The sequence below is a fragment of the Lissotriton vulgaris genome, unplaced genomic scaffold, assembly GCF_964263255.1.
Source record: "Lissotriton vulgaris unplaced genomic scaffold, aLisVul1.2 SCAFFOLD_2907, whole genome shotgun sequence".
NCBI lineage: Eukaryota > Metazoa > Chordata > Amphibia > Caudata > Salamandridae > Lissotriton > Lissotriton vulgaris.
Genome location: NW_028241972.1, coordinates 167,870 through 180,782, shown reverse-complemented (window position 1 = coordinate 180,782; position 12,913 = coordinate 167,870).

The window sequence follows — 12,913 nt, the reverse complement described above, 5'->3', positions numbered from 1 at the left end:
GCCATAATTCAGACTTAGCAGTTCGCCTAGATGATATGTCTCTACAACTGCCCTGTCTTACCGCTGAGATACATGACCTAAAAGCCCTCTCAAATGATCTTTTCAACATGTTCAGTTCTTTAAATTGGCACAGAGGCACCACTGGGGACATGGATCACATAGGTGATTTGTTAGCCCCCTCCCTTTCGAAACACATTCCCTCGCCTAACTCCACGCCCCAGAAGCAATGAGTCCCTCTCGGCGTCCACTGATCTCCAAGATCATCTCAACTCTTGTTCTTCGTGGATCAACTCTAGCCTGACCCCACCGAGGTATATTCACTCCATCTTCTCCAACGCAAATAGCGTCCCTCCCCGCAATCTGAGATCTAGCAACTCTGACAACCTGACCAGGGTGAAAGTCACCCAGACCCCTTCCTCCATAAATCCCCCACGTCTCAAATGTGCATTATTAAACTGTAGATCAGCCAGAAAACACGCCTCAGATATCTTTGACCTCATCCAACACAATGACTTAGATATTATCATTCTCACTGAGACTTGGCTAAATCCAGCCTCCAATCCTATCCTAGACCTCCTTGTACCTCCCACTCATGATTTACTCAGGCTTGACTGAATTATGAAGCTGGGTGGGGGTCTAGCCTGTATTTACAGGAGTACTCTCTCGATTTCACACTTGGAGTCATTCCCACGTCATCTTGTGAATATCTCTGTCTTTGCATTGCAAGAAAGAACCTACCGATCTGGAAAAACTACACACCTTTCACCAAACACCGGGTGATAATCTCCCTTTCATTGAGCAATTAACTGATATCATCGCTAGCAATATCGACTCTGCAGTGTCACAAATCTTCCTTGGGGACTTCAACTTGCATTGGTCCAACCCCAATGGCCCTGCGGTATACTGCCTTAAATCATTTCTAAATGATCAAGATTGGATTCAGCACTGTGACCAACCAACCCACATTAAAGGTGAAACTCTAGACCTCATCATCTCCAAAGAACAGGCCATCACCTTAGAATCTACAACCCTTTGTGATTGGTCGAACCATCACAGCATCCTTTTTTATATCAACAGGGAGGTGGTGTTGAAGAAGGCTCAACCTCTTAAATCAAAGATATGGAAAAGGAATCTCAGCTCAATAAACCTTGACAATCTAGCTGTCCAATGTATATCTGTCCTCTCCTCCCAACCCGACTTGGTGGGGGTTCAAACTCTCATGGACTCATACAACTCGACCATGGCCGTCATCATGGATGACGTTGCTCCACTCCAGCTTAAAAATACAGCATAAAAAATATCCAAACCGTGGTACAATGAGAGCTTAAACTCGGAACGCCACAACCTTAGAGCTGTTGAACGCTCCTGGCGATTCAATCTGTTAAGGGTTCATTTGCCACAATCACCTGAGTGTGAGCCCTCCTTAAAATTTTATAGTTTTCCCCTTAGACATCAGCATCCGTTATTTAAATTCATGACACTTGCTAATACAGAATATTTGTGGTTAGCAATGCTTGTTGTTTGTTGCCTTCTTTGAGTTCTGTCACTTGCCTCACATGAGTAAACCGCCTAACGGCTTATCTAATCCCACGTGAGGCTCATGCAAATGCTCTAGGACACGCAGTAGTGGGGGTATAAAAGACGAGCCTTTGACTGAGACGGCGCTTTGCTTTCCTCGATACGCATCACCACAAGCGTCCTGGACCCGACTTTGGAAACCAGCTGACAGCCGGTGTGCGACCTTGATCAGCGAGTCCCGCTTCCTCAAACTACAGAGAAATTGGCAAGTATTGCAGCTTCTCTCCTCCGCTCCCTCCTCCCTCCTCCGGCTCCCTCTTACCTGTTTCCTGAAACTTCAGACATCTTTTCTTGATTCTGAGAGAATCGGAGCCTCCTTCCAGTAATTCTTCTTCGGGAGGTTCCGGTCAAGAACAGCACTTCCTGTAAATACAAAAGAAAGAAAAACAATTCTGTTACCAGGTAACCGGACGCTTGAAAAACATTTCTGTTACCAGGTAACAGGACGCTTAAACGAAGTGAAAAAAGACTGGTAAGACTTTTTGAACATTGTTATAATACATCAGCAAAAGCTGAAAAAACTTTTGAACTTTGTGGCATTAACACGCAGAGACCTTGATGTTATTTTGGACAATATGTTGCTAAAGACAATATTGCAGCTTTAAAAAACATCGTGTTGGTAATAATAGTTGCAGCATGGATATGACTGCACAGTAGAATGTTTTGGTGATCATTTCAACTGTGTTTGATTTATAATTGCAGTTCAAGCTTGGAAATTAGGCCAAAGCATAATTTGCCTAATTTTAGAACCTTTGGGGGTATTGTTGTTTTTTCTTCCTTTTTTCTTGTCTTTGCAGAACCCCATCTTATAAGACTCTACATACAGTTTGAAAGGTATTAATGTTAGTGTGGGTATTTAACCATTTCTTCACTAACCTCTACTCTAACTCTAACATCTAGGTTAAGGGAGGCAGGGGTAGTCGGACCAGCGCTCAGTCTCCTGAGCTCCTTTCTACAACATCGAGAGCAGCGTGTCATGCTAGGTGAATACCTCTCCCCTGCCAAGTCTTTGCAGTGTGGGGTGCCACAGGGGTCGGCATTGAGTCCGACCCTGTTCAACATCTATGTGGCCCCCCTTGCAAGACTTGTAAGATCTCAGGGGATGGAGGTAGTGTCGTATGCCGACGACACGCAGATTATGGTATCCCTGACCCACTCTGTCAGTGAAACTGCTTCTAACTTCAGGGCCTGCATGCAACTTGTTGCAGAGTGGATGGTCTCCAACTCCCTGAAGTTGAACGGGGACAAGACAGAGGTCCTGGTCTTTGGCAAGGACCAGGACATATGGTCAGATGACTGGTGGCCTCCTTCTCTAGGTAGCTGCCCTATACCTACCAAATCTGCTAGAAACCTAGGGGTCATCTTTGACACCCAGCTCTCCATGGAGCTACAGGTGAATAGAACGGTGGCGACCTGTTGGGGTGTCATCAAGACCCTGAAAAGGATTGTACACTATCTGTCCCCACAGGCGCGGAAACAGGTGGTGATTGCCCTTGTTGGCTCAAGGCTCGACTACTGTAACGCAGTGTACGCCGGGGCCAACAAGGGCTTGCTCCAGCGTCTACAGGTCATACAGAACGCGGCAGCGCGGTTTGCTCTCGCTTTGCCCTGGTTATCTTCTATGACCCTAGCGAGGAAGAACCTCCACTGGCTCCCCATCCCGTCAAGGATCATTTTCAAACTCCTTTGCCTTACCTATAAGGCTCTAACTGCAGGCTCGGCTGATGCCCTTGGTTCATTACTTACCAGATATGTTCCGAGTAGATGTTTACGATCCAGCGAGCAACACCAACTGGTAATCCCCAGAGCCAAGAAGGCCAGATGGGGGTCCAAAGCTTTTTCCATATTGGCACCTCTTACTTGGAACTCACTCCCCCTCGAAATCAAACGACTTCCTTCCCTTGATCTCTTTAGGAAGTCATTGAAAACCTGGCTCTTTATTAAGGCATACCAGTAGGTTCTGTTTCTGTCTGCTATCAGCTTTATATTCTGGTTTAGGCGCCTTGACGCCCACTGGGCATAGCTGCGCGTTACAAATAATATTTCATTCATTCATTCATTCAACCTTTATTAACCTGTTCAGCATGTGAGTTTACAAAAACTAAAGGTGTTTTGTGTCATTTAAGGTGGTACAGTCCTTGAATCACCAGAAAAACTGTAGAAGTGTTTGCATGGACCTTCAGACATTAGGTATGTTATAGAGAAATAAGGAATAACAAATGAATGTTATTTACAACTGAAAAGCCATAAGTATACTGATTGCATCTGGGTGTTGTTGTTATAATAGGTCAAGATTCGCTTGGCTGATAGATAGATCAAGGAAGGTCCAGAGCACTTCAGCAAGAGAAACCATTTGGATTCCCTGAGACGAAGATCCAGTGTTTGTTTGTTTCTCTCTTCACTTCTCCTTTCCCTTTCGGAGCAGTCAGGTTCATCAAGCGTTCACTTCTTTGTTGAGCTGGTTGGTTCATGGGGGAATTGGGATCTTACAACTTCAAGAAGGAAACATCCGGTACACTGTGACTGATTGCGCAACCCAATCCCTCTTCGGACCAACTAAAACTCCTGAGAGAGGTCAGGAGCCTCTACAATAAACAAGTTAAGAGAGCTAAGTCTGACTGTTTCAGACTACAACTAGACCAAGCAGCAAACCGTCCCAGGAAACTCGTCAAACAGCAATCTGCTAATGGTCCTATCCTTTCTGATCATTGTGGCAACCCACCCTCCTGTGAGGAATTTGCAGTCTTTTTCATGGAGAAATTACGACTCATCACTATCGACCTAGCCTCTAAGAAGTCGCTATTGCCCTCCTCTATTGCTGCCTCACCCCATGACGTCTCTGAAAAGTGCAAATCGACCCTCAGGATAGCCAAGAACAATACGTTTTGGTGAACCTTTTCCACTTTTAGTGAAAGTGACATAAAACAAAATCTCCAGATTATTAACCCGTCTAACCACTTCAGTGACCCTTTGCCTCCGGCCATCTTCAAGGAAATCAAGAGCGCTCTCATCCCCACCTGGACCAGAATTGTAAATGCTTCTTTATCTCAAGGCTCGATCCCTGACTGCCTAAAAGCAGCCCAGGTCTCACCCATTCTAAAAAAAACCAATGCTGACAAATCTGATCTCAATAATTTCCGTTCTATCTCCAACATCCCCACTCTATCGAAACTTCTTGAAAAATGTGCGGAATCCCAACTCTGTGCTCACATAAAGACTTACCAACTTCTTGACCAGCATAAATCTGGTTTTTGAAATGGACACAGCACCAAATCGGCCCTCACACTCATTATGGATGACATTTTGAAAATATTAGACAAAAATGAATATTGCCTACTGATCCTCCTTGACCTTTCCTCAGCTTCCGACAGGGTTAATCATGACATCTTCCTATCCATCCTACAAAACAGAATGGGTTTCTCGGATCGGGTGCTTCTATGGTTTTCATCCTTTCTTGGGCATCGAATACAAAGAGTCAAGGCAAATCATTCTCTCTCTCAGCCCTCTCCAGTACACATGGGGGTTCCCCGAGGATCCGCCCTTTCACGATCCTCTTCAACCTCTTCTTGGAACCTCTAGCTAACGCACTAAACTCCATGAACATCCTCTTCCACATGTATGCCGACGACACACAACTATATCTGAAAATTTCATCCCCGGAAAGCATCATCTCACTTAACTCGATACTCACGTTTACGCAAAATTAGTTAACTGAGAACCATCTCCTACTCAATGCCTCCAAGACAGAGTTCATGCTCATTTCCCCCCGAACCACATCCCAAAGTTAGATCTCTGGCTGTCTCACCCCACTGCTATCAATTTCACTCCGATCATCATTGACTCAGCCAAATCACTCGGGGTCACCGTAGACGAGCTCCTGAATATGAAGTCTCATATCAGCAATGTATGTAACAGTGCAAACCACTTGTTGAGAACCCTCAGAAATATCAAACCTTTCCTGCCTCTAAGTGATTTCATTAAAGAAATGGGGTGACCCAAACGGTACTGGACCTGGGTAACGTATTAGTATAAACAAACAGTGGTCCGAGACCTATATATTTCAAATATGTAAAAAATCACAATTTAATCAATTAGAAGGCGTATGTTATTTTGACAGCCCTGATCAATCAATGATGAAAAAGTAGAAAATAGGCAACAGCAACAAACTCAAAATGTATATGCAATATTTTAATCTATTGTCAAGTTTTAGAAACGAAAGCACAATTCACAGTATTATGTACTTTTCTTTATATACATTGTCCCGTATTCAGAACGTGCAGTAGAGCAAAAGAGGTGTCAAAAGAGCGTGAACGTGATAAGGTGAAAGGAAAGGAATCACACAGATTTGAGAAATTATATTCCGAACAATTCAAAAGAACACCAGCCAATGAAGGCCGGAACCATATGTCAGTCAGTCAGAATATCTTTATTCGACTTAATTAAAGTCATACAAAGAAAGAAAACATTAAAACAGCACATTAAAAAAGTATACGTTGCGGTCATAACATTTAAAAAACATCTAACTCAATACACATTTTAAATACTATTTACACATAATTAAAAAGTATATATATATATAAAACAGTGCCTATAATGTAATTTCAGACATTTAGTAACATTTAGGGCGGAGTTTGGCCAGCCACTTTCGCCCTAGCTGCCGCGACTAAAAAATTTGCAAGACCAAATGCTATGCATGGGTTAGTCATAAGCTGTAGGTAGAGCAGTGCGGGTCTCACCTGTGTGAACCCAGCATTTTTGAGTAAGGGGAGCAAGTGTTTTTTCCTTTGCTCATGGAATAGGCTACAGAACATAATGAAGTGCATAGTGTCCTGCACAGAAAAGTGGTCGCAGCTGCAAGGGGCGGCTAGTTCTGGCTTCTGCCAACCCTTAAAAGAGCCTAGGTGAAAATGAATAAGGTTAAACCTTAGTTTAGTTAATAAAAACCTATGGTAAGGGATAGTTACAAAGCGGAGGTAGGGGGCCATTTGAGGATCGCTCATCAATAGAAAGTGAGCCCTAACTGCCGGCTTCTGGAGCTCAACTGCCTCACGGCTTACTTCCTTCCTTTCTAAAAAGGATTTTTTTGTTTGGGCTATGTCACGGGTCGTGATTTTCTCGGGGGAATGGAAAAGTTCTGGGCGACCCAGATCTGAGAATGATTTGCTTAAATAGGCCAGCCAAGGGATTTTGCTCTGATTGTCCAGTGATAGGACGTCCCTCAGAATTTTATGGTTCAGAGGTAAATCAGCATTTAACCACATTTTCAGCCACAAGGTCAGGGGTGCAACACTTAATAGGTCCGACAAATATGGCAACCCAACCTCCTTGTGAATAGAATAGGTGGGGGTTGATTGGGGGACAGAGAGAAGGGATCTAATGAATCTGTTTTCTGCTCTCTGGATGGGGTCGAGGTTTACATAACCCCACAGAGAAGATCCATAAGATGCGATGGCAACAGGCTTACTTTTGTATAACTTCACCAGCGCTTCCATGGGCCTGGCACCCAATTTGCCGGCAAAGCCCAGGAGTGCGGATGAAGATCTAGTTACTGCCAACCTCTTTGCATTTATCTGTGGTCCCCAAGTACATTTTTGATCGAACAGCACTCCCAGGTAGGGGAATGTAGTTACCTCGGACACAGGGGTCCCACTGCAGAAGAATGATTTGTGTCTTCTCTTTGCGCCCTCTATACCCATGACCATGGTATGGGATTTAGATGCGTTAACCTTTAGATCCAGATTTTCCATAAAGGAACCAAAGGCGTCAAGAAGAATCTGCAGGCCAACACCCGTACGGGCTATCAACACGGCGTCGTCCGCGTACAGGAGTGCCGGAATGTGGGTGACTCCTGCGCGCGGTACGTCCGTGCCTCTGCCCCTCAGGTGTGCCCCCAATCCATTGATATAAATGGTAAAAAGCGTAGGGGCCAGGATGCAGCCTTGGCGTACTCCTTTGAGGGATTTAAATGAGGAGGTACACCTACCATTGTTGGACACACGAACAGCTGCGAAAAGCTCCTGATGTAACGAGGCCATATACATGACTAGGGCTTCGTCAATTCCCATATCTAACAAAATCGACCATAATTTGGACCTATTAACGAGGTCGAAAGCCGACGAAAGGTCCATAAAGGCCAGAAAAACTGAGCCCTCCTTAGCCATTGTATACTTAGAGATGAGTAAGTACAAATTAATGCATTGCTCGATCGTGCCTTTACTCTCTCTAAAGCCATATTGTAGATCGCACAGCCCGCCACATCCCTCAACGTTCTCCCTCAATCTTGCTAAAAGAACTTTCCCCAAGATTTTTACAGTGGAGTCCAACAGGGATATGGGCCTATAGAATGCTGGGTCGTCCCTCTGGCCTTTGTTTTTATAAATGGGAACGATAATAGAATTAGCCCATGAGGCGGGTGCTGCGTTGGAGTTTACTGCATTAAACACGTTAGACAACACTCTCGACCACATTTTAGGAGAGAACATAAAAAAGTCGGCCGGGACCCCGTCCGGGCCCGGAGCCTTATGTTTGGTGGTTTCCATAAGCGCTTTTTCTACTTCTTGGGGTTTAAAAACAATGGGGTTGACATTCCCCTTAGAAGATAAACAACTATTAATGTCCTCTACGGCTGCATTTCCCCCATACACATTTTTAAAAAAGGATAACCATTTTTCCTCAGTGATCACGCAGTCCATTGGTAGATTATCTTCCTCCGAAAAAAGAGGGTGCTTGATGATTTCCCAGAATCTTCTGCTGTCCTTAAGCACCGACACTGAGAGGAGTTCCTCCCATGTTTCGCGCTTGATGGAGTCTTTGCGGCTCTTAACTGCTAACTTATAGATTTTCCTTAGCCTCGCAATTTCCTCTTTTGGTCTTGGAACAATTTTAAGAGCCGACAGCAGATTTCTGTGGGCCTTCGAACATGCCGCATCGAACCATCGCTTGTGGGCTTGAGTTCCCGAAAGAGGTTTAGCTATAAGATCTTTCGAGACCTGTGCGCATATTTCCTCGTAGGCTGAAACCAATAGGCACCCTTGAGTGTCAGGATCCTGACACAACTCAGTCTGTAATTTGATCTTAGGGAAGCATTTTATGTAAAAGTGTTCCGGGATCACCTTTGCCCATTTTATTCTTCTATCTTGATCTGTGGTCCTCAAAGAGGAGGCTGGGTTTACGATTGAAGGTGCTATACCCATCTTGCTGCCCCATGCCACTTCTAGATGCACTGGGTTGTGGTCACTGAAGTGGGTTTCCACCGTCCTGTATGCCGTGATAAAAGATAGAATACCAAGAGAAACGAAAATATAGTCTATCAAAGAACCATACTGGCTACCGGTGAAAGTTGGTGTTCTAGTACCAAAGTTGGGTTCATAAAGGTTATAATTAGCCAGTAGGTCTTCAAGTTCCTGTCCCTCTGAGGTATGTTCGAAGTGGGGCGCAACCAAGGCAGCGTCCTCATCATCACAAGCTACTCTTCCCTTACAGGTTGAATTACATAAATGAATGTTAAAATCACCTAGTAAAACTAACTCAAATACAAAAAAGATATCCTGTAGGACTGAATTTAAAATGCTATCTAAATTAGCGATATTTCGGCCATTATAAGCACAGTTACTTGAGTTATAGAAGTTGACATATAAGGTCCTACTAGTTTTATTGATAGTCCTTTCGACGATCAATATGTTATCAGATTCAGACCTGATCTGTCTATAACTTCCTTTTAGATCCACGGAGAATAAGAGCACCAGACCGCCTTTGGCTCTACCCATTCTACTAGGGACGGCAGGAGTTGCAAAACTGGTGTACCCATCCCACCAGATATTGCTGGAAGTGTCCCATGTTTCTTGCAGCGCGATGATGTGGTACTTTGAAATAAATCTGCACCATGCTGGGTCCTGGCGTTTGTTGCTTAGACCTGCCACATTCCAGCTTAAAATCCTACATGACTCCCTGCTAGTCGTAGATTCACTGCCACTCTCAGGATCACCTTCCTCAGGAACTTGTGCTAATGTGGCCCTAGTAGAATTCGCCTGACAGCAATGCTGTATCATCCCGCTGATAGTGCCTGTATCAGGAGCAGCGTCTGACCCAAATAAAAGTGTTTTCTGACCACGAGTGACCGGTGTATGTGACTCTTTGACTGCATTAGGCTTGTAAGTGCTTTGGAGATCGTCGGTGTTTTGGGTCTCTTTGCGTGGGTTCAAATTAATTGGTCCAGGATTGTTTAGGTTGGATCTTGGTGCAAGTCAATCACAGGTGTTGAGGTCCGATAAGGGACCAAACCTATTGCCTGTGGTGAAGCCCCAAGCAGAAGGAGTGGCTGGGTGGATCTGGACGGCATGAGCTTGATTCCACTGATGATGTGGGGTTATTGGGTGGCCCATGGCCGGATCCATTCTCTGCCACCGAGTTGGCCTGATACCCCGTGCGCTGTATTCGTAACCGGGTTCGCCATTCATCCACCCGTTAAGTCCGAGCACTTGCGGAAAGGCTGGGGGGATGATCCGCTCGTATGGGTAATTGGTTCTTCCTGGCAATTGCTGCGATGCAGGCATAAACCGATCGCTAGTGAATCGGGAGCCCGTTGCCCCTCCCCAACTGCTATTATTCCTGTACTTTGTTGGCCTATTAGTAGTGGCTAACGTAGCAGATTGGGTCTCGTTATTAAAAAATCTGAGTGTTAACGGGACTATGGAACCATTACGCCGTTGAGGCGGGAAGAGATTGGTCAGGATTTCGGGGAGAGCATCTGCGTTGGTGAAGTTTATAATGACGCAGTCTCCCTGAAACTTTTTCGGTTTGTTGCCAATCCAAGGAACCCTCCTGGTCGAAACTATATCACCTGCCAATTTATCAAACCCTTCTTGCGCCATATAAATGTTGTTAGAGAGCCAATGTAGGGCTTTGTCCTTGAGATCCTGGTTGGACTCTGTTTTATCTTGCGACAAGACAGGAACGTTGGCCAATACCAAGACTAGCGGTAATGCTTCTGCTATAAACTGGACCGGGCTGGCCTCTTGATTACGTGCCGCTGTTGCATCAATAGTGTTGACTTGAGGGCCCCCAGTTGCCGCACTCTGATTCTGAACTATTGATGTTAAGGATGGGGGTGGGTGTGGCAAGTCTGATTGAATTGGCTGCGCACTACTATCAGTAGAGGGGACATCCTCATCCGTAGATATTAAATCTGCGACAAGGGTTGAAAGGTTCTCTAGTTCCTTGGCCAAGTTACCATGAACCCCTCCCAATTTCTTAACTTCGGCGGTCAATTTGTCCACTTTCCCGATCAGAGGCTTTATAATAGTTTTAATCTTGATATCCATCATTTCTTGGATCCTGTTGAAGAGATCATCATCAGATATGCGCCTAGACTCAAGATCTAACTCATGGACTGTGAGGTTACCCATCCTTCTGGAAGGTGGAGTGGCTGGTTTCTTCCTCCCCTGTTGTTTCCCCCCTCTCTTGGCTGCTAATTTCCTACATGCTCTAACAGCGCGATTAGGGGGAGACTGGAGCTGTGCAGCCTCATCTATGACGTCTGTCTGGATGCTTGTCTCGGTAGAGGCGTCATCGGCTAAATCTATAAGATCAGCTCTGTCCTCGGCAGGAGTCGGGTTTTCAGTGACTTCCATGTGATTGATCGAAGTGTTAGGTCCGGAATCTGCAGCAATTGACTGTGCGTTTCCTATCAGGGAATCGGACATTGCTGTGCTTGTGGGCGGGCTATCTGCAAGCAGCACTGGTGATTGGCTTAGGCCCAGAGATTGCCTTCTCTTACTGTTGATACTGGTTACCACTTGCACTAGATATGAGTCGAGGGTATTCACTGCCTCGGCAGGTTGAGGAACCAATTTTTTGCCCATATTGTAAGTTATTGTTTAAAGGGTCATAAACTCGCGCTGTCGACTAGACTATGGCCAGATGACTCGCTGGACTTGGCGGTTAATACTGTGTTAGATGACCGCCTAGAGGGAATTGACTAGCACCAGTGTTTATTTGGCCGAAATTTACTCCCAAAGTGAGGAACCAAGCAGCCGTACCTCAAGCCCACGTGGTCGACGTCAGGGGGGTGGCCTAGCCTGGCCTTGTCGTGCCTCGGAGGGCCACAGAGGGCCCGCCCTTTGCCCGGGCTTCGCCCCGGGCGTCCCGCTCGCGTCCCGCTCGCGTCCCGCGACGCTGAGGGCTTCCTGTGTTATAGAGCCCCTCCCGGCGCGTTTACCGCGTCGGGGAACGCGCCGCCGCAGAGCCTGATGGGATTTGTAGTCCCTGGGCGGCGGCGCGGCTGGTGGCGGGAAGTTCGGGTCCTTGGTCTGCTGGTGGTTGGATCCCTGTGCGCTCTCCCAAGCTGGCGCTGTCAGGTGAGATGGTTCTCCGCTCGCTGTGCACTACTGTGGGTCAAAGATTTCCTCCCCCGCTCCACCGAGGGCTTCCTGTGTTATAGAGCCCCTCCCGGCGCGTTTACCGCGTCGGGGAACGCGCCGCCGCAGAGCCTGATGGGATTTGTAGTCCCTGGGCGGCGGCGCGGCTGGTGGCGGGAAGTTCGGGTCCTTGGTCTGCTGGTGGTTGGATCCCTGTGCGCTCTCCCAAGCTGGCGCTGTCAGGTGAGATGGTTCTCCGCTCGCTGTGCACTACTGTGGGTCAAAGATTTCCTCCCCCGCTCCACCGAGGGCTTCCTGTGTTATAGAGCCCCTCCCGGCGCGTTTACCGCGTCGGGGAATGCGCCGCCGCAGAGCCTGATGGGATTTGTAGTCCCTGGGCGGCGGCGCGGCTGGTGGCGGGAAGTTCGGGTCCTTGGTCTGCTGGTGGTTGGATCCCTGTGCGCTCTCCCAAGCTGGCGCTGTCAGGTGAGATGGTTCTCCGCTCGCTGTGCACTACTGTGGGTCAAAGATTTCCTCCCCCGCTCCACCGAGGGCTTCCTGTGTTATAGAGCCCCTCCCGGCGCGTTTACCGCGTCGGGGAACGCGCCGCCGCAGAGCCTGATGGGATTTGTAGTCCCTGGGCGGCGGCGCGGCTGGTGGCGGGAAGTTCGGGTCCTTGGTCTGCTGGTGGTTGGATCCCTGTGCGCTCTCCCAAGCTGGCGCTGTCAGGTGAGATGGTTCTCCGCTCGCTGTGCACTACTGTGGATATACATGTGCCACTACATGTCTTAGAAATCTGGTCCCAATCGTAGGTATTGGACAGTTTCAATATAGTTTAAATCAGGCGACTCTTCACGAATTAATCAATTGGCCTGAGTAGGTGAATTGTCTTGCTTAAATTTGGTCACTTAATCGATGCAGGCAAAATCAGGCGTCACGGGGTAGTCCGTCATTGCTTTCCGCAAACAGGAAGGCATCCG